Source organism: Chelonoidis abingdonii, chromosome 2, assembly GCF_003597395.2.
Source record: "Chelonoidis abingdonii isolate Lonesome George chromosome 2, CheloAbing_2.0, whole genome shotgun sequence".
Classification (NCBI taxonomy): Eukaryota; Metazoa; Chordata; order Testudines; family Testudinidae; genus Chelonoidis; species Chelonoidis abingdonii.
Window position 1 is genome coordinate 111,943,244 of NC_133770.1, and position 24,708 is coordinate 111,967,951.

Consider the following 24,708-nt stretch of genomic DNA (forward strand, 5'->3'; position numbering starts at 1 on the left):
TTAGACCCAATTAAAAAAATAAATATTTAGGCATTTTTCCACTCAGAATTGCAGAACAGCCCAAATCCTCCATGGTATTTAGATGCCTAACTTCCTTTTAAATCAGTGAGAATTAGGGACCTAAATACCTTTGAGGATCTGGGCCTAAGTTATTCAGATGACTGGGTCCCCTGATCTTCAAAAGATCTTTGAGGTTTTGAACTGTAGGTACATAAATCTCATTGAAAGTAGTTGAGATTTAGGTGAGTCACAGTTTAGGGAAATTGCAATGTATTGCTGTCATAAACAGATAGTAAATGGTTAACAAGTCCAGTAAACCTGGCTAACACCTGACCAGAGGACCAATCAGGAGACAAGATGCTTTCAAATCTCAGTGGAGGGAAGTCTTTGTTTTGTGCTGCTTTCGTTGTTCTCTGTTCTCTCAGGGATCTAAGAGAAACCAGACAGGTATACAGACTCTCCAATCTTCTGTTCAATTTAGTAAGTACCAGTTAGAAAGGTGGTTTAGTCTATTTTTTTGTTTGTTTTCTTTATTTGCAAATGTGTATTTTGCTGGAATGATTGTATCTCTGTTGCAACTTGTATTTGTGCTAGGGGGAGGATTCTCCCTGGTGTCTATAAGCTGAAAGACCCTGTAACATTTTCCATCTTAATTTTACAGAGACAATTTTTACTTTTTCTTTTCTTTTCTTTTAAAAAACCTGATTGATTTTTTTACCCCTTGTTAAGGCTCAAGGGAATTGAGTCTAAACTCACCAGGGAGTGGTGGGGGGAAAGGAGGAGGGGGAAGGCGAATTTCCCTTTGTTTTAGATTCAGGGAGCTTGAATCTTTCTATCTCTCCAGGATAGCCCAGGGAGGGAAAGCCTGGGAGAGGACACGGTGGGGGAAGGGTTTATTTTCCCTTATGTTAAGATTCAAGGAATTTGGATCTTGTCTCACCAGTGAGTTGGTGAAGCCTCTCCAGACGACCCAGGGAGGGAAAGTCTAAGAGGAGGAAAGGGGTGGGGACAGTCAGTTCCTCCTTGTTTTAAGATCCTGGGGGTCTGGGTCTTGGGGTCCCCTGGGAAGGTTTAGGGGGACCAGAGTGTACCAGGCACTGAAAGTCCTGATTGGTGGCAGAGCTACAAGATCTAAGCTGGTAATTAAGCTTAGAGGAATTCATGCTGGTACCCCATCTTTTGGATGCTAAGGTTCAAAGTGGGGGTGCATACCATGACAATTGCCCCTCAGTGTCCATCAAGGACAGTGAGACTTGGCTTCCAGCTCTCCAGCTGTGGCCTTTCAGGGTGGAGATATGAGTCTTTCTCCCTTCTCACCAGAGTGTCTCCTGGCTCCACAGTTCCTGCGTCCATTATGTTACCCCTGCCTGCTTACTTTCTCTTCAGATATGGTTAACGGGTATAATTGCTACAGTTATAAGATACACACCACACTTCCTATGCAAGCCTACTTTATTCTTAAGGTTAAAAGTACTACAGAGAAAACTTATTCAGAACAATAAAGAACCTACACACATGCTAATAAGCATACCAGAGTTCACCCAAACCCTAACATGGATTCTGGCAAGAGCAGTTCTTCAACCTCCCTCCCCCACTGACAACCAATGGGCGATATCTTAATTCCTTAAGATTTGTTCAAGATATTACAGAAAATTGCCAGTAATTCACAAAAGTCATTGAGACTTAGGTACCTTTAGCACTTCTGAAAATGTTACTCATGATCCTTAAAATGTCAATAACAGCTGAAACACTAGGATCCCAACATTGTGAATGTTGGTACCGATAGAGCTGAACTGATGCTAGCAATGGTAGACTGTAGAGAAGACCCTTGGTATGAGAAGGTAGTCCAATCTCCATAAACATTCACTCTTTGACCCCTCTGACATTATTGACCCAAACCTTGATCTTATGCCTACTAAAATTGATATATTTTAGACATTGAATTCAGCAGGCCATAACTGAGTCCAAAGGTGCTAACTAGTGCTAATTGGAATGATGATTCTGAGTGGACACAAAAGCTGCTTTTCTGCACTTCACAACATTAATGAAAAGCTGGGTGTGTGTGTTAGGATTAAGCCTCAAATGATATCCCTCTGTTTGTGTAAGCTTGTTTCAGTTGTGAAGATGAAGTTGCAGCTCCTGGAGTGAAAGGGGCTTCAGTGTGAAAAAGGAACATGGGTGGAGAGACCACTAGAGGAGTATGCAGCACCAGGCAGGAGCTAATCCCTAGAGTGGCCAGGAAGAGGTAACCTCAGCAGTGAGTGGACCCTGCTACATAACTACATTATGAAAAGTGCTTAACTATGGTTAGCAGAGGCCCATACCGTTCATGTCCCTTCCACAGACAGCTGCAATATCTCCTCTCCAGAGGAGTGACAATGACCAAGAACATTCTGCAGCTTACATTTAGCAGTTAATGAAGCAAGCTCACTAGAGCTTCCCTTACTACAGCAGAAAACTCTAACATCTATAGTATCAGAGCAAACTACCTACTTACTCAGATTTTAATCACTGGCAATAAAAAAAAGATGAAAGGTTGAAAAATTGACTATTTGGAGTTTAGTGTGGAGAGGAAAGAAATTAAAAATACCAAAATCAATACATTGCTAGATTAGTTTGTTTTGGATCAGATTCACAATTCCATTTGAGCTGCCTTGCAATGGCTACACTGAGAGCATAATCTCTTCCCAAATATCCCTTCTCTGTGCAAAGAGGAATTCATCCCAAAAAAAAGTAAAAGAAGGAGGAAAAAGCCTAAATCATGTTCATTCATTCATGCTGCAGATCATTTAACTTGTTGATCAATTATACCATGATATATGGTAATATTCGGGCATCTGATACAGCCTTACGCAGGAACATGTTCCCCCACAGCCTCTGTAGGACACACAAACCAGCAGAGTTTCTGCTGTTCCATTGCACAGGGCACGGCGAGCAGGGGAACTGCATATTCCAAGGTGGTGGAAGGACTGCAGAAGTGTCTGTATGGAGAGTAGGGGGAAGCAACCAAAAATGGGCCAAATTTGAGTGGCATTGCAATCCTGTGCATGAGGTCACAATGCTAAACACTCAGATTTGGTCCAGCTACCCCTCTTTCATGTCAGCAGCGAAGAGGTTCTGCTATTATGCCACCCAGCTCCAGTCAAGGGCCAGAGGGTAGGGCAGGACTGTCCCTCATACACCCTCATTGTGCCCCAGACAAGTTCAGGTTCTGGAAAGGAGGAACATGGTCCTCTCTGTTTAATAAATGTGTGAGGGTGGCCGAGGAAGAAACCAGACTTTGCTAATAATATGCCAACATTTCAAATGCTAATTAAATTTTAAGACTTGGGTTCAATATGCAAGTCATGAACTATAACAGCCAGTTTATTACAGTTCACTTAGGACTCAGTCTCGTAAAATTCCTGTTGACTTCAATCCAATGAGAAGGCACTCAGCATCTTTCAGGAAGTGCTTAGTGTTCTTCAGCATTGGGCCAAAATTCAATATTTCAAAGAGAATAATCCCTCCAACAAACAGCCAGACTAAGCTGTAATTGTTTGACAAATGTTAGAACTAGATTAAAACATCCACATGTTTTTTAGGTAGGTACAAATCTCCACAAATCTCAAATACTGTCATTCTCTCAGGTGGAAGGTAGGAAGAGCCACCGCTAGAGACTGGGGCCAAAACATTGGTAAGTACTGCAAGTCATGAAAAAATAAAATATTCTGGCCCACTAGCACACCAGAGGATATTATTTACGTCATTCTATTCAGTATGGTATTGATGATCAAATGTCTCTCTCAACCAGTTTTACACACAGTCCACACAAACTGCCATGAGTCAAAACGTATCTCTCTCCACCCAATAAACTGAAATCATAGACATTTTCCAGACAAAGTCTCAGTATATTGAGGACTTTGGTTGAAAGACTCTTGGAACTTTGCATGGCTGTCATGACAATTGATGGAAAATCTTGGATAATGAAGAGAGAAAACAGAAGATGACTCCTAGGCAGATGTGTTAGGGGTGGCTTTTGTCATCTCATTTGTTGGTGCCTGTCCCTTTCCTTTTCTTTATTTTCCACACTACTTTGTGAGTCCAAGAGGTTCTTAGCCTTTTCCACTCTGGGTTCCTTGGGCTTTAAGAGCATACTCTAGCCATCCTATTGTCACAGCCTGCTTGTTTGATGCTGTCTCTGCTGATCCTTTGCTGGGAAGAAAGGAAAACTTCACCTAGCAAAGTGACTTTGCCTCCAGCTTCCTGGTCTTTAACCTGACCTGGACAACAGTGCTAACTAAGAGAGGGCGCTAAATTCATCCTGATGTAACAACTCTACAGTGTCATCTGAGTGTAACACAGCAATCTTTTCTCTTTTCAGGCTTCTCCACCCTCACATCCTCAATCTTTTATTGGTGTTTGGCTAAAGAAACTGACTTCACAAAAACAGAGTTTTGTATATTAAATGAGAACATTTTGTTGGAACCTTAATAGAATAATCATGAACCTATTACTATGATGACGTGTGTAAGGACAAATCTGATTTTGTGGGTTACATTTTCCTTGAAGTGCTTAGTTTAATAAAGTAGAAAGTTTACATCCTGTGATCATTGAGAAATTAGTCTGAGACCAATTAAAGGAACTTTAAGACAACAATATTGCTGAATCCTGTAAATAATATGCATATAATCCTTTAACCACAACAATTTGTGCCTGAAAAAAGGAGCTGAAATGGTTAAAACATTTGTCTTTCTAATAGGTGTGGTTTTAACATCTCCATTGAAACATGCCTTGTCCTTGGTTTAATTAGTTTGTGAAATTGTTTTGAATTTTACTTAACTTCCTATTTGGAGCTTTGTTTTCATCCTTGCCCTTTGGTAAACTGTATATAGTACTAAACTAAATATAATAGCTGCTCTGCTAAGGGACAGAGTTACTTTGTGACTTTCACAAGAGGCAAAGTCAAAACCAAAAAAATGGGTTACATAGTTCGTGGTTCTATAGTAACAGATATTCCCAAAGTCCTAGATAATACTGAAGCCTTTCATATGGAATGAACTTTCAGACACAAATGCTTATTCCTTGGTGCAATTTTTTTGGGGGGAGGTGGCTTTAGCACTGGAAAAAAGATGCAAAGAAAACACTTTCTCAAACTTTGTTGTAAAATTTCAGCTGAAAGTGTCAGAGACAGAGAGACAGGAAGTAATAGAAAGAATCTTTCCCTCTTAGAGGTTAATATTCCAAGGTCTAGGGTTCCAAGTGCTCACAGAGAATAGGAGGTAACAGTGACACAGACTGCCAGTTTTGGATGAGCACGTGACTGAGTCTGTGGAAAAGAAATACGCCAACCCTGAGAAAGCAATGCTAGCTACTATGTAGGTTTTACAGTATTTGAATTACATTGTTACTGGACAACACACTACAGATTAACCATTATTCTATTGCATACCTGAAGACCAGGCAAATAAGAGATAGTAAAGCTGAGAATTCCTGCATGGATATTATATTTGGTGGGTATGAACGAGGACATAAATTATGTACCAGATAAGAAGTTTAAGGTCTCAAGAAATGACAGAACTTCATCAGTATCAGGAAACTGCTAGAGGAGGAGTGGTCAAATTGCAGCTTGCGAGCCACATGCAGCTCTTTTACAGTTAAAGTGTGGCAAGCAGAGCCCCGCTCCCCCACTTCCCCATTCTCCACCTACCATGCTAGGGTAGTGGGAGCTCAAGACTTCTGCCCTGTGGTGGAGTGGTGAGGCTAGGGGTCTCTGCCCATTGGGGAAGGGGTCTTGGGACTTCAGCCCATAGGAAGTGCCTGCCAGAGATCGGGACTTCAGCCCCGCACTTGCTTCCTCCCAGCAATGGGGCTGAAGCCCTGACGCCACTACCATGCCGCAGGGCAGAAGCCCCAAACAGATGCTCCTGGCTCTTGAACTTCTGAAGGTTATTGTATGTGGATCAGTAAGTTTGGCCACCCCTGTGCTAGAAAGTTGAAGGAGGCAATGGAGAGTCTACCTTCGCTGCAGGAATATCATCATTAGCATCCTATGATTACATTGTGTATGAAAGTTTCTCTGCACTGCATGCAGAAGGATGTTCCCTTCACTAGGAAGGAATTAAATGTGTAGCAATAGATGTGTTTTGGGAAACCCATCCTGAAATATTGCAGATATACCAACTAATAGTGTTAGAAGCCAATATGCAGAAAGAATAGATATTTGGTTATAGAGGACATGGTTGGAAAAAAACTAACCTTACTTATTTTGTTTTGTGTACAGATTAGAGCTACACACAGAACAGCTTTGTGGTATGTTTACTCACCTGGAGGTACAATCAGTTCTGCAACTTTGAGGATAAGGCAAGTAGACACAAAGAAATAGTGTAAGTACATGCTGACTGTCACTAGTTTATTTATTAGAAGGGTGGAATATATTCCCACACCAAATGACACAATTCAAAGCATAGCATTTATGTTGCTGAATCATATTTTCAGTCACAGGTGTTTATCTTTGAGAACAAAGTCAGATGGAAGCTCAGCCTTCACTTCTGAGGTCATGCCAGATGTGTGCAATACATTGGGAAAATAACGCCCCCCCCAACAATCTACACATTGCATATAATTGACAGTCACTTGGCTAATAGAAAAGGCAAAGGAACAGGTTATAACCAATTTTAGGAAATCTGCACAACCATCAAAGAAAATGAGATGCAAGATTTCCCTATAGTCCTTTGAATCATTTGCTTTATATTTAACAGGACTTTCAAGCTTATTTCAGGAAATTAGAATGATCTCCTCATATCACATACTGTATCAGACACATACAGGATGTATGATGTCCACTTCAAAAATAACACTTGCAAGCAGTGTTTTCCTTTGTCCACCAAAACCATGGAAAGGCCAGAAAAACAATACAAAGCTTATTATAACCAGAAACTCTCATCTAAAGAAAATGATAGATTTTATGTTTTTACTTTCATTATAACACAAAGACGACAGGGTCATGAAAGTTTTCACGTCATTGGGAATGTTCCTATGAAATCAGAGAAATCAGAGAAAAAATGTAATTGGTTGTGTACTGGAATAAAATCTGCAAATCCTGTTCTCCTCAAGTTAATACATGCAAATAAGTTGAAAGGTTCCACCTATTATGATGCTGATACTGAGTAGGAAATTGGACCCAATGAATAAAGATTTGAGGTCATTATCCTTTAGTCTTTAGAAAAGAATCACAGAAAGATTAGGATTTTTTGAGAATTGGTACAACAGCTGTAACCAGAGGAGCTAAGTGACCTGGATATTAATTTGATGTATTATTTTTAGAAACCTCTGGCTTTGGGAGCAATATTTGCACTGACAGACACTTGACGATTATTCAGAACTAACCTAGATCTTGCAGCTGCAGCACCTATGTCAGGGTTACTTTTGAAGGAAATGCCTGGATACCTAATGACAGAGACTAAATTAATATCCATATATGTCTTTGGGTAAGTAAACCCTGAAGTTACAAAAGGTTAGGTGGAAATATAAGAAGGAGTATAAGGAACGGTGCCCCTGGTGCATGATTCAAATAAAAGAAAAGGTTACTGCTGAATTGTTACAGTTAGGGAAATGTATAAATGACCATTCTGTTAATAGTTCTATTCAATCCCACAAGTTCAGTGGCGGAATTCCTGTAGGTGTGAGGGACACCATTCTAGCATTATGCTAATATAGCTTGCAGCAGAGAGAAGTATACAAATGCACATTTCACATCTCCATCATCAAAGGAAACAGAAATATTGAGGAGTAAATAGAATATCTTTAAATTAAAATGAACAAACAGGACAAGGTAATAGAGGAAAGATTTAAAGATATTAAGGAAATGTCCAGCAGATATAAAAAAGTAAGGAAGAACTTGGGAAAGTTGTTGTGGGACTTGCTGAATTCTCTGAGTCACAAAGCTTGGAAATAAGACATGCAATCAATTCTATGTCTAACCAGGGAGCATTCTGTGAAAATAAGTGGAAAAGCTGAGATCAAAGCTGAATTTATTGTTCAGCATTCATGGATGTGATTATTTGGATACTGCTATTGCTAATTCCCCACATCTCATCCAGTTGCATCTGCCTTTTAACATAGAATGGTGGAGTCTCCTCTTTGTAAACTCCTTTCAATAGTAAACTACCCCCCTCATCGACATTTCATTCATGGAAATAGAGTATCTTTACATTCAAACCTGTTTTAAATTTAAGCACTTGGCAAGATTCTACTGAGATCAAAATGATAACCTCCTCCAATGGCAAGAATCTCTGGATGTGTACCTACTGCCTCAATTAAACACATGCATAAAGGTCCAATATTTACAATGGCATGTCTAGAAAGTCCACATTTGATAAACAATAAATTTTGTGATAGTGAAGATCGCAAAATTTGACTTGCAAAACACCCTAGTATCAGAGGAAGCCATTGTGTCCTGTGGTTGATGGCTGGTAATTTAGAAATGAGTCGAAGTTGTTAAGTTTAACACTCCTCTGATTTTCCAGTGGACATTACCTTTCCAGTGAACACACAAGTTCACTCTCGGTCTTTACTACTTGTTACTGGCATGATATGAAGACCCCATTGGGAGGACCTAAAAACCTGTAGAGACAGTATTGACATGAAACACATCCACTATTTTAGCCTGGTTCCAGGTGTAACAGTCTAAGGCCTGTGGACTACGCACAGATTCTCTAGCATTATGGTATGTGCTCATAATCCCGTTTGGATTTATTTTGGAAATTATAACATCTATTGACTGGTGTGCCAATTGTTTAGGGAGAAGTGTACTAGGACTTTGGGAATTTAAACATTCCCAGGCAGTCAAGGGCTCAGTGTGTTGGAAATTTGAGGTGATTAGCTCCTGGAGTTGTCCGCAGTTTCCATGATAACCAATGGGATATCACAGACAAGAAAGGAGTCCTGGCTTTTTATCATATAGAAACTGTTTTCTTTACTAAAGTACTGGGAAATAGTTTTGCTCTTTGTGGAATGTGCTGGTAATTTTTCTTGTTTTTCATGGACCTCTCTGTTCTTCCTTCTCCCCCACCCTCCACACCCCATCCAGGTTACCTAAGTATTGATTCTCCTTAGCTTCTAGAAAAGACTTGGGGTTACTCGCAGTCTGAAAATGAAGGACAGCTGTTATTTTCTAGAGAATAGGGCCATGATCTGGTCACATATATCAGTAATGTCCATGCTTGGACAAATATTCCAAATGACATTGCAGAAGCAATTGTCTTCCCTCCACCAGTGTAGGAACAAAGAAGAATTAATTATTTTGAAGTATAAACACTTCTGGTTAGTGACGCCTACAAACTCTACTAATTATCCCACCTTCATTAGGTGCCAGTCATTAAAGTGGTAATCAGTGGACATTCTGTGGTAAGGCCCTACAAATTAATGTCACACTGCAAATTCCCCTCACTCCTCTGCCTGTTATAGTTCTGATTTTTATTTCCAATATGTACATAACAACTTTTCACAACTACGAAATAGGAGGACCCTGAAAGGACACAAACCAGATACTATATAATAAAAAGAACATAAAGCTCTGTGAAACCCAGTTGCAGCTTTTGTTAGACTCAAGTCAATGTGGCTACTCATGTGCTTAGAGATAAACATGTGGATAAGTATTTGCAGGTTCAGGGTTTAAATTAGAAAAAATTCTCGTAATAAAAACTAGCCAGCTGCTAATGAATTAATTTGTAAAATCAAAATCCTTATGTACTCTGATCAATTATTCCTTAAAAAAATGTTTTGCTGTTCCTAAAACTAAGCTGGATGCAGTTAAATATTTTGAATTGTAATTACTAACTACTTTAGAAGTTAATCTGTAATGTTAATCAGTTTCAGAAGTTACATTTAGTAAATCGTTGAGTGCAATTATGTGTCTGAGTATGTCTGTCTCCCATGACTGATTATAGCTATTTGAACTGAAAAAGACCTTAGGGCAGCTATTGAAGAAGATATTGTAATACGTAAAATTATTTCAAGATAAAACTTCCAAAGAATGACTGTGTCACAGTCTTTTCAGACAAGAGCTCCGCTAACATTGTTTTAATTGGGAAGAAGTGAGTTCTTTCAAAATCTTCCTGATGTCAACACTTAAGTTGTCAAGTCCTGTCTGTCTGCAATAAGTAAGATGACATTGTAGGAAATTACACTGCATGGAACTGGACTAATGGCCAGACTTTTAAAGGTATTTAGGCACCTTAAGATGAAGATGGGCACCCTTCTCAAAAGTGCCATGGGAGTTAGGTGCCTAGGCACTTTTAGTAATCCCACTAAGCATGTACCTGCATCTTTAGGCACCTAAATACCTTGTAAAGTCTGTCTCTAAGTTTTTTCTTCACCTAGAAATGAAGACCAAGCAGCATAAAATATAAAGCCACTCTTTATTTTTTTCAAGACCTATCTCTGTAACTTGTCTTTTAAATACTTTAACACTAGACGGCTCAGAAATGCATTTTTAAAAGCAATCTGTGCATTAACCGCTGGCAGACATTTCCAGAATTTGTCACTGTTTTCAGTAAGATGTGGATCACTCCTTATGGCACTCTGGCTGCACTTCTCCTAGAGAACTGCCCCATTGCAGCTTGAACAGGTGTGGCTGAATGGGCGCAGACTTTGTGGGGCCTGTGCATTGTTGAACCTATCCTTCAATCCCTGGCACAGTTTCCTAGTGCAGGTGCATAATATCTATGGTTTATAATATCTATTTGCTCCTGTTCTCAGTTTTAGTTATGCATCTGAAATGGAGGAGGAATAAGGTTGTCAAATGCTGTAATCTTCCAGTAGATCTTGCAACTGAAGCACTATGGCTATAACAAACCTCTGATACAAGAATGGATGGTATTTTTAAATTGCTGTGGCATGGATTTTTTTAAATTTTAGGCATGGATAGTATTTTTAAATTGCTGTGGCCTTTTGACAGTAAAGTATTAAAAACAATATGTTCTAATGCCTGTGCTGCACTCTAAGCATACAAACTAATGGCTTGTGTACATGGCACAGCAATGTGCTTTAGAAGGCTGATTTCTAAACTTTATCAACATATTGCATGTTAACTGGTCCATGTAGCCCCTGCTGGTGTGAATTAACATTTCCCTAGTGTGCATTGGCATTATGCTGTTTCAAATATCACTGGTTTCTAGTATATATGGTAACCAATTGTTTCATGTTCTTTCTGTGTGTGTGTGTATATATATATATATCTTCCTACTTTATTTTCCACTGTATGCATCCGATGAAGTGGGCTGTATCCCACGAAAGCTTATGCTCAAATAAATTTGTTAGTCTCTAAGGTGCCACAAGTACTCCTGTTCTTTTTTCAAGTGAGAAGAGTTATTCACTAATGAAAGTTACCAGCACTAATAAAGCCTGATGTTAATAAGAGGGGTCTTAAATTATTGATTAATTTAGTATAACTCAAGTATCATGGATCTGTTTATAATTCCAAACACTGAAATGGAATAACAAATATTAAAATAACAAGAGAAAAAGAACTTCTTGGGATATTTCTCTCTTGGAAATACTGCAAGCCTCACAAGAAAACTTGTGCATATTAGATTTCTTGCTCTTGCTTGTCCGAAGAGTTTTGGACAAGCATTTACACTTTTGATGCTTAACTGAACTAAATCTCCCTAAGGAAGAATGCCTTCCATGTCTCCTTTCCCCGTCTCCAGCCTTCAAAGGTAGTGTGGCTTTGTACTGCCCATTTCTCTGGGTTATGCATAATTGGGCTAATCTAGCCCAACAAGTAGAAGATGGAGTAGAGTTTGAAGAAAATTGTAAACAAAAATAAAAAGGTGAAGTGAAGGTGTGAGGAAAAAGAGAGGCAGATGTGAAGTAGAAGGGAAAATGGGAAAAGGAAAGGAGTAAGAAAAGATAAAAAAGTAAGAAGAAATTAAAAGAAATAAACAATTACAGAAGATAAATAGAAGGGGATAGTGGGCTGCATAATTCTAACAAATGAGATGACTGCTCAAGTAATAAATCCACTGACATTTTGAATTAAGACCAATTCAGCTATTTTACCTTTCTCTAAGATGCCCAGGGTATCTCTTAGTTGAAAAAACAATGTATAATTGCAAATATTGACTACCTTTGTCATTGGCATATCATGTGTTGCATATTTCCACTCAAAACGGGTAATCATTTAGTCTCTGACTTAAATTTAAGACCAAATCTCAACCTTAGAATAAACAGCTGTGTCTCCATTAAATAGGTGAAATTGTACTCACTTATACCAAAGGAGAACTGGCCCCTGTTTGCTTTCTTACAGCAAGTTGTTTTTCATTGAACTCTTTACAATTTATCTTCACGATTTCTGTAATTAATGTAATATTAGTACATGCAGTACCTGCTGCTCCTGTACATTGTACTCTGTATTCTGACATTTAAGAAAAAGGAAACATTTTCTGAGTAAATGGACTGCTTACCACAAATGCTTTGGTGTGGTCTCCATTACGAATCTTTCCACAACCTTTGCAATCAGGCATTGCTAGCCACATATACTGCAAGGGTTTTGTTTTTGATTAAAAAGTGTGTTTTATAGTAATTATGTAAATACCAATAGTTGACACTAAAAAAAACCCCCAATATGTGATTTATATAGAACAGATTGATTTTAGAGTGATACAACAGGCCAACATCATCCTTGCTACAACTCCACTGTTAATGAATTACACCAAGCTTGAATTTGGCCCTTTGGATCAAATTAATCTATAGTGTAAATAACTCCATTAATGTTAGTGGAATTACCAGATTTTGGCATATTGTTTGGAATTGTAAACTGACTCGTAATGTAGAAGTCACACATGGATACCTATTTTGAAAAATCATTTTTAAAATACTTGAAAGTATTTGGTACCAGTAATTGTCATCAACAGGATGTGGAACTAAATGGAACACTTGTGTGGTCCATTATTGCAATTTCTGTGTCACTGGAATTTAGTAGATAATGAAATCCTGTCTAGAGAATTTTTAAAGTAACCTACGCAATCTAATGGAAAAAATCTATTTAGGGGTGAAATCTAGCTCCCTGGCCATTTTTCCTAAACCTATATGCTGAGAAGTCTTTTATTTGTTTAAATATGCTAGCCCTGACTTTATCTAGGTTACACAGGTTATATAGGTGTAAATCTGAGTAACTCCACTGAGGTCAAACTGTCAAATCAGTGTAAGTGAGAAAAGACTCAGGCCTACCATATATGAAGTAGTGAAATAGGGTCAGATCCAAGCAGCATCTGTGGCCCTCCTGGATGCTGTTTGCAACCTCTGATGTTGCAACAAATGCAGCTCAGTATGACTGGGGAACCTAGGCCATATTCTGTATCTACTGACTATTTCATATTGGGAAAATTAAGTTTAAATGTAAAAGTCATTGAGAGTGTAATCTCGTTTGCCTGAAATAAGGAACCTACAGTAAATATAATAAAATTAAATGTTTGATAAGACTATGAGGTAAACCCAATGCTGTTTATCTTCCTGGACTCCCAGGATTGTCGGAGTGATGAGAGGGTATAGTAAAAATGGAGGAAGGAAAATGGGGTTGAAGGAAATTGGGAAATTGTGTGGTTGTCTATAGTAAATAGCATCAGAGCTATATAAAAATACAGTCAACCAATTATGATGAGCTCTACCAGGTCCTCTGCTGGAGGTCCTACAGTCCGACTACATCATGCTCCAGGAAAGAAGAAGTGAAGGTGGATCCTCCAGGCCTTCCTAGAAAGGTTGCACAGAAGCAGCCAGTCAGAGCCCAGCAGGCTCAGATAAAAGGAGCTACATGGTCTGAGCAGGTCAGTTCCTGGCTGAGGCCAGAGGGATGAGGACGGGATCTCTGGACAAAGAAGCTTGATGTGGCTGAAGACAGGGGACATTCAACTCTTCAGCCACAACTCTGGGCCCTTTTAATTCCACTTTTCCCTGCAGCTTCCAAGGGAGTTTTGACCCGTTCTCAGGACTTGGGCCACTTTGTTAGGGGCTGGTAGGGGAACCCTGACTCACCCACTACTCTAATTCCTAACTCCAGGCCCTTATAAGCAGCAGCAACATTTGGTATTAGAAATGGGTTCTCTTTGGACTGGCCCCTTGACAAAACTTCTAGCCCAGCAGCAGAGCTCCATTGAAACTCAACTTCTACTAGCTGAAGGGTAACAAAGGGCCCGGCAGGCCAACAGCAACAGCAACAACAGAGATGTTTCAGCTCAAGAGAAATGCCCTTGTCACACCAGTGCTAAATACATAAAATATATCTCCTTGAGCTGTTGATTATACTTCTGGAATTACTGTATAAACTTGATGCGTCAGTCTACCTTGCATGGTTCTCATATGTTCCTATGAAAACACCACTCTCATAATGTGCTACTAAAAATGTCTTAGACAGATTTGAACAAGAGGGATCAATAAAAGAAGAAATATTCATATAGTAAAATACCTGCTTTGGATTTTATCTCAGTTTAGGTATTTCATTATTCTAAATTCATCTCACCCTCATGTTACTTTACTCAAACCATTAGAGAGTAATAAAATGTTAATGTTAATTAGTTAAATCCTTGTTATGTACCATCTAGCAATTTTCTGTGAGCTGCACTCTGAAAAACATGACCCAGTGTATTTCCTAATGAAAGCAGAAAACTAGTAGAAAAATTGAGTTTCCAGATATCCCAAAAATTATAAGAATCTTTAAAAGCATGGTTGTTTTCTTATGAGTTGATTGGAATTCATCATCTCTCTGAAAATATTTTTAGAACTATGTATAAAATCTCGGGAAAAAAAGCATTATAGTTTCTTTAACAAAGAAATAACTTATAGAGAAGGATGAGTCAAAGATAACATCTTAGGCCAGTTCTTGTCCTGGCATAAAGCAACAGAGCTCCACTGAATTTAATGGACTTGCCCCAGCAGGGAATCTGACCCAGTGTGTTTAAATGACAGAACTGGGAGTTAGGAGATCTGAGTTCTATATCTGGCTCTTCCAGACACCCTCTATGCATTTGCCTGGGCAAATCAGCTTACATATTTGTGTCTGAGTTTCTCATCTCTTACAAGGAGTCTTTTTAACTTTTTCAGATAGAAAGTGCCAGAGAAATATAAAATATTAGCAACAGACAGGATAGGGAATTATTTTTAAAAAACAATATAGTCCCTTTTCAGGTCACTCTGATAGCCAATCAATCTGAGAGAACAAGGTGGGTCAGGTAATATCTTTTATTGGACTACCTTCTACTGGTGAAAGAGACAAGCTTTGGAGCTCCACAGAGCTCTTCTTCAGGTGACCTCTGTGGAGCTCAAAAATTTCTTTCTTTCACTAACAGATGCTGGTCCACTAAAAGATATTATCTCACCCATCTTGTCTTTCTCAGATTGATTGACTAATAAAAGGTATTACCTCACCCACTTATATTTGTCATATCCTGGGACCAACATGGTGGCAACAAGACTACAAATAGTCAATCAATCTGTCATCTAGAACTGGGCTTCCTGCCATAATATACATATTAGCATGGATGCTTCCAGCTTTTGTCATTGACATTAGGCTGGTCATCCTACCCTTGTCTCATAAGTCTCTTTGCAGTCTCTCTCCCTAACTTTGGGTCATAATCTGCCTGGCTTTTACCCAGGTGCACAGCAGGAGGTCATCTGGAGCCTCCCTTTCCACCTTTCACATCCCAAAGAAGGGAACAGAACCTCCTCTCTTACTTTCATGGGGAGAGGGACTGTTACCTTTCTACTTCCCGTGTTCTCAGTTCCTTAAGTTTTCTAATCCCAGGCTTACCTTTAAGCACATGAGTAGAATGGGACTATGTATATGCTTTAAGCTTAAATATCTTGCTGAATCATGGCCTAGATGTGAACATCATCCTATGGGTGTGGTATTCTGGCTGGCAACTATGCGGTAGTAAACAGCACCACGTAAAGGGGTATAGCAGGAAGCGTGCATAGGTTGCATGCCCAGAAACTTGTGGAGACATTGTGATGAACTATATTTAATTATGGATTTTTTTCCCCTTGAGAACTCCAGCTGTCCCACCAAGCTTGATTTCTTCAGTGATACTGTACCGCTTCAAAGTAAATAATTTTCTGTGCTCTGAAAGCAGCAGAGAATCCTGTGGCACCTTATAGACTAACAGACGTTTTGGAGCGTGAGCTTTCGTGGGTGAATACCCACTTCGTCAGACGTATGACGAAGTGGGTATTCACCCACGAAAGCTCATGCTCCAAAACGTCTGTTAGTCTATAAGGTGCCACAGGATTCTCTGCTGCTTTTACAGATCCAGACTAACACGGCTACCCCTCTGATACTTGTGCTCTGAAAGTCTTTCTGTTCACCAAATATTAGAATAAATGTCCATGGTCATAAATAAGCTGGTTCAGAAAAATCTATCCGGAAACATTTGTTATATATTTTGTTTATTATTTCTGACAACTTGGAGTAAATTTTCAGTGCAACACCTGAGGATTTATGGTAGATTCTATTCTTATTAACTTTCAAATGGTTTCATGACTAAGCTCCCATGTACTATACAAAAAAATTGCCTCTTGTATACTGCCCTTGGGTTTCAAATTTTGGCAATGGGTCCAGTACCAATTTTAATAGTGGCATTGCAAACATTTTTTAGTAATTGTTAGCATTCAGATTGCAAAGAACAAATGTGCATGGCAAAGTGCATTATTCTCTCAGTGCTGATGTAATAATAATGGCTTATTATTTGCATTTATTGCATTTGCAATATGGAAGAACATTATTTCTTGGAAATTGACTTGAGTCATCATCAACTCTTACTGAGCTTCTAATTAATGTAAATGCTTTGGTCTTAGATGTGTATATATAGTGGCAAAGTTACAGGCTAAAAGTTATCACTTAGCTGATAAATTGAGGAGGCAGTGTTTCCTAGTGGTTACAACACTAGACTGGGACTCAGAAGAGCTAGGCTCTATTCTTCAGCCATTGGCCTGCTGGGAGAGCTTAAACAAGCTACTGCACCTCTGTGCCTCAGATTCCCTATCTGACCTTTGTAAGGTTCTTTGAGATCTATTGATAAGAAGTGCTATTATTTATTTTTTATTAAATTGGGCAGCTGAGATAGTAGCTAGAAGAAAATAACTGTGATATATAGTTCCTCTACTTGTTTCCATTCAAAGATATCACTGGTAGTGACAGTAAGCCACTATTTCATGAACAGTAGGCCTGATTCATTCCTTCATTACTACAGGTTATTTTACAGTCCGTTGTCCATTTGCAACTCTGCTGATTTCAATGAAATGACATACACATTAAATGTGCCTGATTCACCACTGCATTAACTCCCAAGAATTCTGAAAGAAGTTAGTGGTTCATTTGCTACACAGCAAATATGCATCAAGTCATGCAATGGGCCTGATCCTGCTTCCAGTGAAGACAATGACCAAACTTCCATTGGTTTCAGATGTGCAGATCTGAACCTTATACATTGCTGGAATGTCATTGGAATAGAATAGAATTTAGCCATAGGATAAATATGCCAAAGATGTCTGGTATTTTCAGATGCTGCAAGCAACAGTGCATAGAGAGTCAGTTTTACAAACACAAGCTAATATCTAATGCTACATTACAAAGGATTTACAAAGCTGTGCAGAGGAAAAGCATCTTGAAAAAAATGCAGGGACGGGAATCTGTATCCACAGAGCTAGTCCAGAGCTGCAAAGCAGATTTGACATCAGAAAATGGGAAAGAAAATTGTGCATTACTCATTCACATCTGCCGTTTAAAACAGGCTCACTGTTGCCAACCAAATTAAGCTCAGCAAGATAGATGAAAAATCAGGGAGAATACAAGAAGCGAACACTGCTAAATTATGCCATGCTCTGTACAATCTAGTTAGTTTCTTCAATCCCAAACACAGACTTTTAGACACATTTCAGTTGTCATAGGAGGCATTGGATATAGAATGAAAGTTCCAGGAATAGTGCAATGTTTGTATAATTTGGCTTAGCTATTTTGGTTGTGTGATCAGAATATACATCATGGTAGATTTAGCGAAATGTCAGGGACATTGATTGCATTCTTGAAAAATATGGAGGAAAAGGTCCAGTGAGACTGTTGGAGCCCCACATCACCTCCCACCTGACTGAGTTTAAATTGCAGGCTTATCACTGGAGGTAATCTCAGTATCAAATATCTGAGTGAGGATTCAACATTTACATTTTTATAGATTTTAAATATGAGTCAAGGCAAGCAAATTACTGTGATAAAGGATGATTGAAAAGTGAAAATGCCATGGTGGCAAATAATATATTGCACTGAATCAGACAGCATTTATTCCATTGTTTAAAAAAAAAATCAGGGTAGGGAGGCTTGTAAGCTATTAACTCTTGTAAAAAACTGTATTGTCAAGGTAACTTAATTTAACACAAATATCAAGTCAAAACTGTGACATTGGGATGAATTTTCTAGAACACAGTATGTTTGTGGTAATGCTGTGTGTCACAACTGCTGACACTGTGCCTGGTAGTTAATAAGGAATGCTATACGGTGGTACAGTCTGAAGTGTTTATATAAAGATAAAACCTTTAGTACCTCAGAATAAAACCTGATTTTGCAAGGTGCTGAGTACATCCTAAGAGATCCAGACAATAGCGTTTTAAGGGCTCCAGTACATTTCAGATCACACCCCAGTGGGCCTGAACTAAAACACCAAATCCAGATCTTAACTTTGCAATTAAGGCCCACATCTGTATGAATCTATTGGCACTTGGTATAGGATGCTAATTTTCCTTGAATTAAACAGACTATGCATCACTGGCAGAATTGGCAACTTAGTTTTTCCAAGCAGCAAACACACAGAGGGGGTGAAATCCTGACTTTACTGTTGTTTGTTTATAAATAACATTTTTCCCCCGGATCTCTATTTCTGAGCAACAGAAATTGTCATGAAATGTAATATTGAACAATATAATCTGATAACTTTCCTTATTGCCTATTGATACAACTTGGTGTTTATGATGTCTTTTCTAGAACTACCACTTTAGAGGTTGAACAGTTATCATAACACTGGTAACTCTGATTCTGGTATAATGTTCTAGCAAGCACCTTCTGATGATGAAGGTACTTCTGAGAACGTTATCAGAGAAGATGCAGCTTCTGGTGAGTCCACCAGTTACTTAAGGAAAAGCTTTCCCTCCATAATAGTGAGGTGAAGTGTTATTCTTGAATTTAAACCCAAGACACATGATATGTTATCCATATTAATGCACAGCCCAAGTGTCTATGTACTGTTCTAATATTTATGAGTATAAGACTCCCATATCTATTTAATAATTTGCAGTCATATACACATATATTTTTCAGAAGGTGGTAAAAGAGTTAGTATACTGTGAAGTTGTATCATTGCAGCAATACTCTCTGGACACATTTATTTTATTTGAATGTAGTGCTCAAGAAAGTGGCAGGTTGTCAGTCCTGGGGCTGACATCTGCTATGGAATAGATAATGCACAGACAGCAGCAGCACAACATTTCCCCATATTGTTCAGCCTCTATGCCTCAACCCTGATCTGGAAAGACCACTTCTAGGGCTGAAATTGTAATTCACCCTTATAGTTAATGCCTGGTCTCTCTCTGGTAAGACTACCAGCAGTGATCTGTTCATAAATGATTGTGATCATGAACACTGATCCACTGGAACCCACAATGAGATCATTGACTCATTCCACATAGCTCACCAAGTAGTCTCAGACAATAGCTGAGCCAGTTAAGAAGTGAAAGGCTCTGCATCCAAATATAGACCTGTCATGTCCATTATAGGCTTTTAAAAGTTCTAGATGTAAAAACAAACAGAGCCTAAAGCCTTAATTTGATCTGACAACTCTGTGCCTTAATCTTCTCAGTTTTATAGCAGTGTAATTCCATTGACTTAAGTGGGCTACATCCTGATTTATCCTGGCTGTACATGAAACCATAATAAGAATCATTTTCAATTAATCTTAAAATGTGTCCTTCAGTTTTTCACAGAAGTTTAATTACTCATGTTCCCATTTTCCCTTTTACCATTAGCAGAAAGTTTAACTGTTTTTGGATGCTTCATATCTTTTGATGCTATGGCCCTTTTTTCAATGATATTGTGTTCAAAATATAATTTTGTATACTGAAACCTACTGACATTTGAATTTAGGCTACAGAGATAAAGATTTAGGTTTGTGAACTGAGATGTTTTCTCTTTTTATCCATATCTTTGAAATTGCATATACTTTAGTGAGAACATATGCTACTGACTGCATGTGGTTGGGCATGGGTTTACCAGAAGAAACTTGAGTTTCTAAATGTGTAAATAGTATTACAATGAATAGTTTTCAATATCACCAAATATCAGTTCACGGAGCTGTGAACTCTAGTGATCAGGACTACACACTCCACTGTGAGCTGCTCCATGGGTTCTCTTTTCATGGTGAGGAATGACAAGCCTAAAAACCAAAAATCATTTGAAAGAGCAGGTGGGAATTGTAAATCATCCCAAACTGACACTGAGCCAACTGTAATTCTGTTCTGAACATCAGTTTTTGTAGGCATTCATGAAGCAAGAACACAGTGAACTCAACACTAAAACAAAGTAAAATGCCCTTTTAATGGCATGCATTCCCAAGGTGCAGAGTATCTGCAGCTTCCATTCCTTTCAAAGGGATTTGTGGGCAATCAAATATTTTGAAAAGCAGTCCACCAAGTGCTTAAGTTTCAGACTGAAAAAAAACCCAAAATTCATTTTAAAGTTCTCTTTACACTCACTCACTCATGGCTTTAAATTTAAGACAGAGTTCTGGATTCTCCACATCACCAGCTTTGCTTTGTGCCACACAGAACAAAGTGAATTTACAGTGGGTGCAGATTGTCCTTCCCTATGCAACTGACTGTCTGACATCTGCCCTTCTCCACTGCACCTGGGCAGAGCCTGGGCAGGGTAGGGAATCAGAAACACAGGTAGTTTGTGTGGGAGTGTAAGGGGGTACATTGTGCCACCTTACATCTCTCCACCACTGATCTAGCCAGGCCACAATTTAGCCCAAACATAACTTGGTTATCATGGAGATGTTCAGATTTTCATATGAAAACAAAATATTTTTCATTTCATTTTGATGAGAAATTGAAACATTTCAAATGATACATATTTTTTACAGTGTTCAAAAGCCAATATTAATTAAAAAATATGCCAAAAAGATTGGTTGTCCTCAATAAGTGGTTTTAGAACATAATGACCATTGTGATGCTACATTCCATATTCTTCATAAAGATATTGTTATGATTTGATTTTAGCATAACTGTGTTATGTTTTGTGCAAAATAAGACATGAGATATAATTGGAAGTTATGATTTGCTGAATATGATTATAGTATTTGGATGGATGAATCATTTTTGTATCTAAAGTTAGGAATATTGACAATCCATCTGTACTACAAAAGTATTTGCCCCTGAGGAACGGCCACCAGACAGAATGCAATCAGTCTAGATGGGCCATTAGAGAGAACAATAGGTCTTGTAAGATGTTTATCACCTTCCTAGAAAGCCTTCCTGTGAACACTGCAAATAAACTTTGATTCATGGCTGCTTTGACACTGAAGATTCATGTGATCATGTGACCTGGTACTGAACTCCCAGTAATTTTCCACTGGGATGGCAGGAGGGAACCACACTGGAAAACGAAGGATTCCCATCATATGTAAAACCTATTTAAGGCTGGGGAGGAACATAATCAGGGTTGTTCTTCACTGAATCCCTGCCTAGGATGACTGCTGTGAACATCTAAGAAACAAAGACCAAGTGGGGGAGAAGGACTGAACCCAGGCTGAAAAGGTGTTTGGCCTGTGAAAGAAATGCCTGGAGTTTTAAGCTGCAAGAGCAGCTTGCCTTCAATAAACTCTGCAATCTATCTAAAACGACATTTAGGGTGAGAAATTCCCATTTGTAGCCAGGTTCTTTAGTATCTTAAGCTTAGTTTGTGTGTTTGTTTTATTTGATCGGTAACTTGCTTTGATCTGTTTGCTAACCCTTATAATCATTTAAAATCTATCATTTGTAGTTAATAAACTTGTTTTTGTTTTCTCTATAACCAGTTTGTGGAATTCACAACTGGGAGGCAAAAAGCTGTGCATATCTTCCTCCACACTGAGGGAGGGAGTGAATTTTATAAGCTTATGCTGTACAGTTCTCTGTGCAGCACAAGACACGACAATGTTGGGTTTATACTCCAGAGGGGGTGAGCATCTGAGTGCTGGGCAGTTCCCTGACTCAGCTTTCCCATGTGAAGCTGATCTCAGTGTCTGTGTCTTTCTGCATCTGAGTGTGTCCCTATGTGTGTGTGTGCTGGAGAAGGTATGAGGGGCTGGCTCAGCAGGACAGTGTAAGGGAGCTCAGGCTGGTGGAACAGGCAAGCTCAGTGGTACCCCTGTTCCAAGTGGCATCCTGGGGGGAACCGATCACAACCATACTGGCCATTATTAATTAACAATTCTTTGCCTGCTTTTAAAAAGAAGGTGGAGTTGCAAGCAAACCAAAACAGCACTAGCTATGGCTAAAGTCTTGGTAGAACATGTGTTTTCTTGCTCGCTGTTACTGGTACAGGTGAAATCAGACCAGGGTTCCTCCTTCGCTGGAGATAGTTTTTTAAATCCCATATGGCTCTGTTCAGAGTCAAACGTCACATCCCATACCCTCCTCAGTCACCTGCAGCATTACCATTACAACTTTACCATTAAAATTATGTTGAGGAAATTAATGGAACCAAATGGGGAAAACTGGGATGCACTGATGCCAATGATTCTCATGGCTTTGCAAGTAGCCTCTACTGGTTGATTCCAATTTAAAGCTATGACTGGAAGGAAAACAAGGCTTCCTGAACACTTAATTTCACAAGGAAGTCAAACATAAATTAAGGGAGCAAAAATGGACACTTACCTGCAGTTACTGCAGGAACACCTACATCAGGTGCATCTGCAAGAAGCAGGTGGACAGGGGAAAGCCAGGAAAAAGTCTAAAGCCTATTTTGTTAAGGGTTAGAGGGCACATAGGCATATGAGCTGTTGCTAAATCACCGCATAAGCTATGTCATAAAAGAATGGTACCTACCATATTGATAAATTGAATTGCTCTGTGTGTAAGATCCAGACCTATGAAAGAAACAACCAGATAAACTGATTGTACCAAGCTAACTAACTAAAACTGTAACAGAATTTTTCTTTTTTTTTTTGCTGGTACACAAACCAGAGTCTACACCAATGCAGTCATGGGGGATCCAGTCACTGTACAAAATGCAGCAACAGATGGTACTCCTGCTCTTTCTGCTGAATAGTCTTAGTATGTGAACTAATTTGTAGTCTTCAGCTTCAGAAACTGAACCACAACTGGAGGAGCAGAACAGTGGTTTTGGACTTTATGCAGATTTTCAGTTAAAGGAGTATCATCATAGACTATTGTTTCCATAGTTTAGCGCAGACAATGTCTCCTGTAGCATCAAGATAAGAATGACTACATTATGATGGGATACTTGGATAAGATACGCCTAAGGACATTGAATAACAAACATTGCCTTTATAACTTGGACTAATGGGACCATTTTGGTTACACATCATGCTTCCAAGTGCACGTTAGGTAGATAGTGTTAGCATAAAATTGAGATTGGATAGATTTGAAAAAATTTGTGCTGCAAAGGTATGTACAAGTAAATACACTATTGATTTCTGAAAATGAAAGACACATTACATTTGGAAACTCTCAGGGGACAAATCATTCTTCCTTTACCTGTGTTCACTACCATGGATCAAAAGATGGGTGATATTTCCAAACTAATTAGAAGAATTCATGAAAATCTTAGTTTCCATTACAAAATAATGGAAGTAACAGAACTGCCTTTTGCAGATTGGAAAAGAATTTTCCTTCTTTCCAATGACTGTAAAGGGAAAGCTTGCAAAACATGTGTCAGGGGAAAGGGCAAAAGTTCTAACTAGTGATCTTTCCTGTGGTACTTGGGACAATAAAAAGCAATGCGTAAATTCAGTTAAAGGTGGAATGTTCTCTTTTAATCAATTAGAGATCAAGGGAGGAGGAAATCATAAGGCTGATATTCAAACTAGGCATCCAGCCCCTGTCAAAATAAATAATATTCAATTTTGGGTAAAGGTCAAGTTATCTTTGGTTGAATATGATTATAATTAACTGAATCAATGTCCTCAATGGACACAGGTTCAAACAGTGGACTTATATACACTTCAATCCCTGGAATGCTGACTAATAAGGTTTAATTTATGCATTGTCTGTTGGCTTTAAAGTTTTCTAGCTGGAATATGAGGGAATTTTCTTGCTGCAAGAAAACTAAAGTAGCCTCATTCATTTCAGTACTCCTTGTGGATAAAATAACTAATTATCAGCAATAAGTTCAAGATATGGCTAATTTAGGATTTGACCATATTCATAATCTCTAGGCCTCTAGAAAATGACAGGAATTAAACACTTTGGGAATAAAAAGATCTATTTTAGGATTGTTTAGTACAGGAATGTCTATTTTGAACTTTGGATGTGGAAAGAATTAAACCTGTTAATTATGTGTTGCAACAAGAGGCCAAAGAAGTTCAGTTTTCCAGAGTATAATTGGAAAGATTTACACTTTTTATATGCATTCAATTGCTACATTGTGTAATGAAACTCAGATTAAAATTAATGATTTAATATCAAATCATT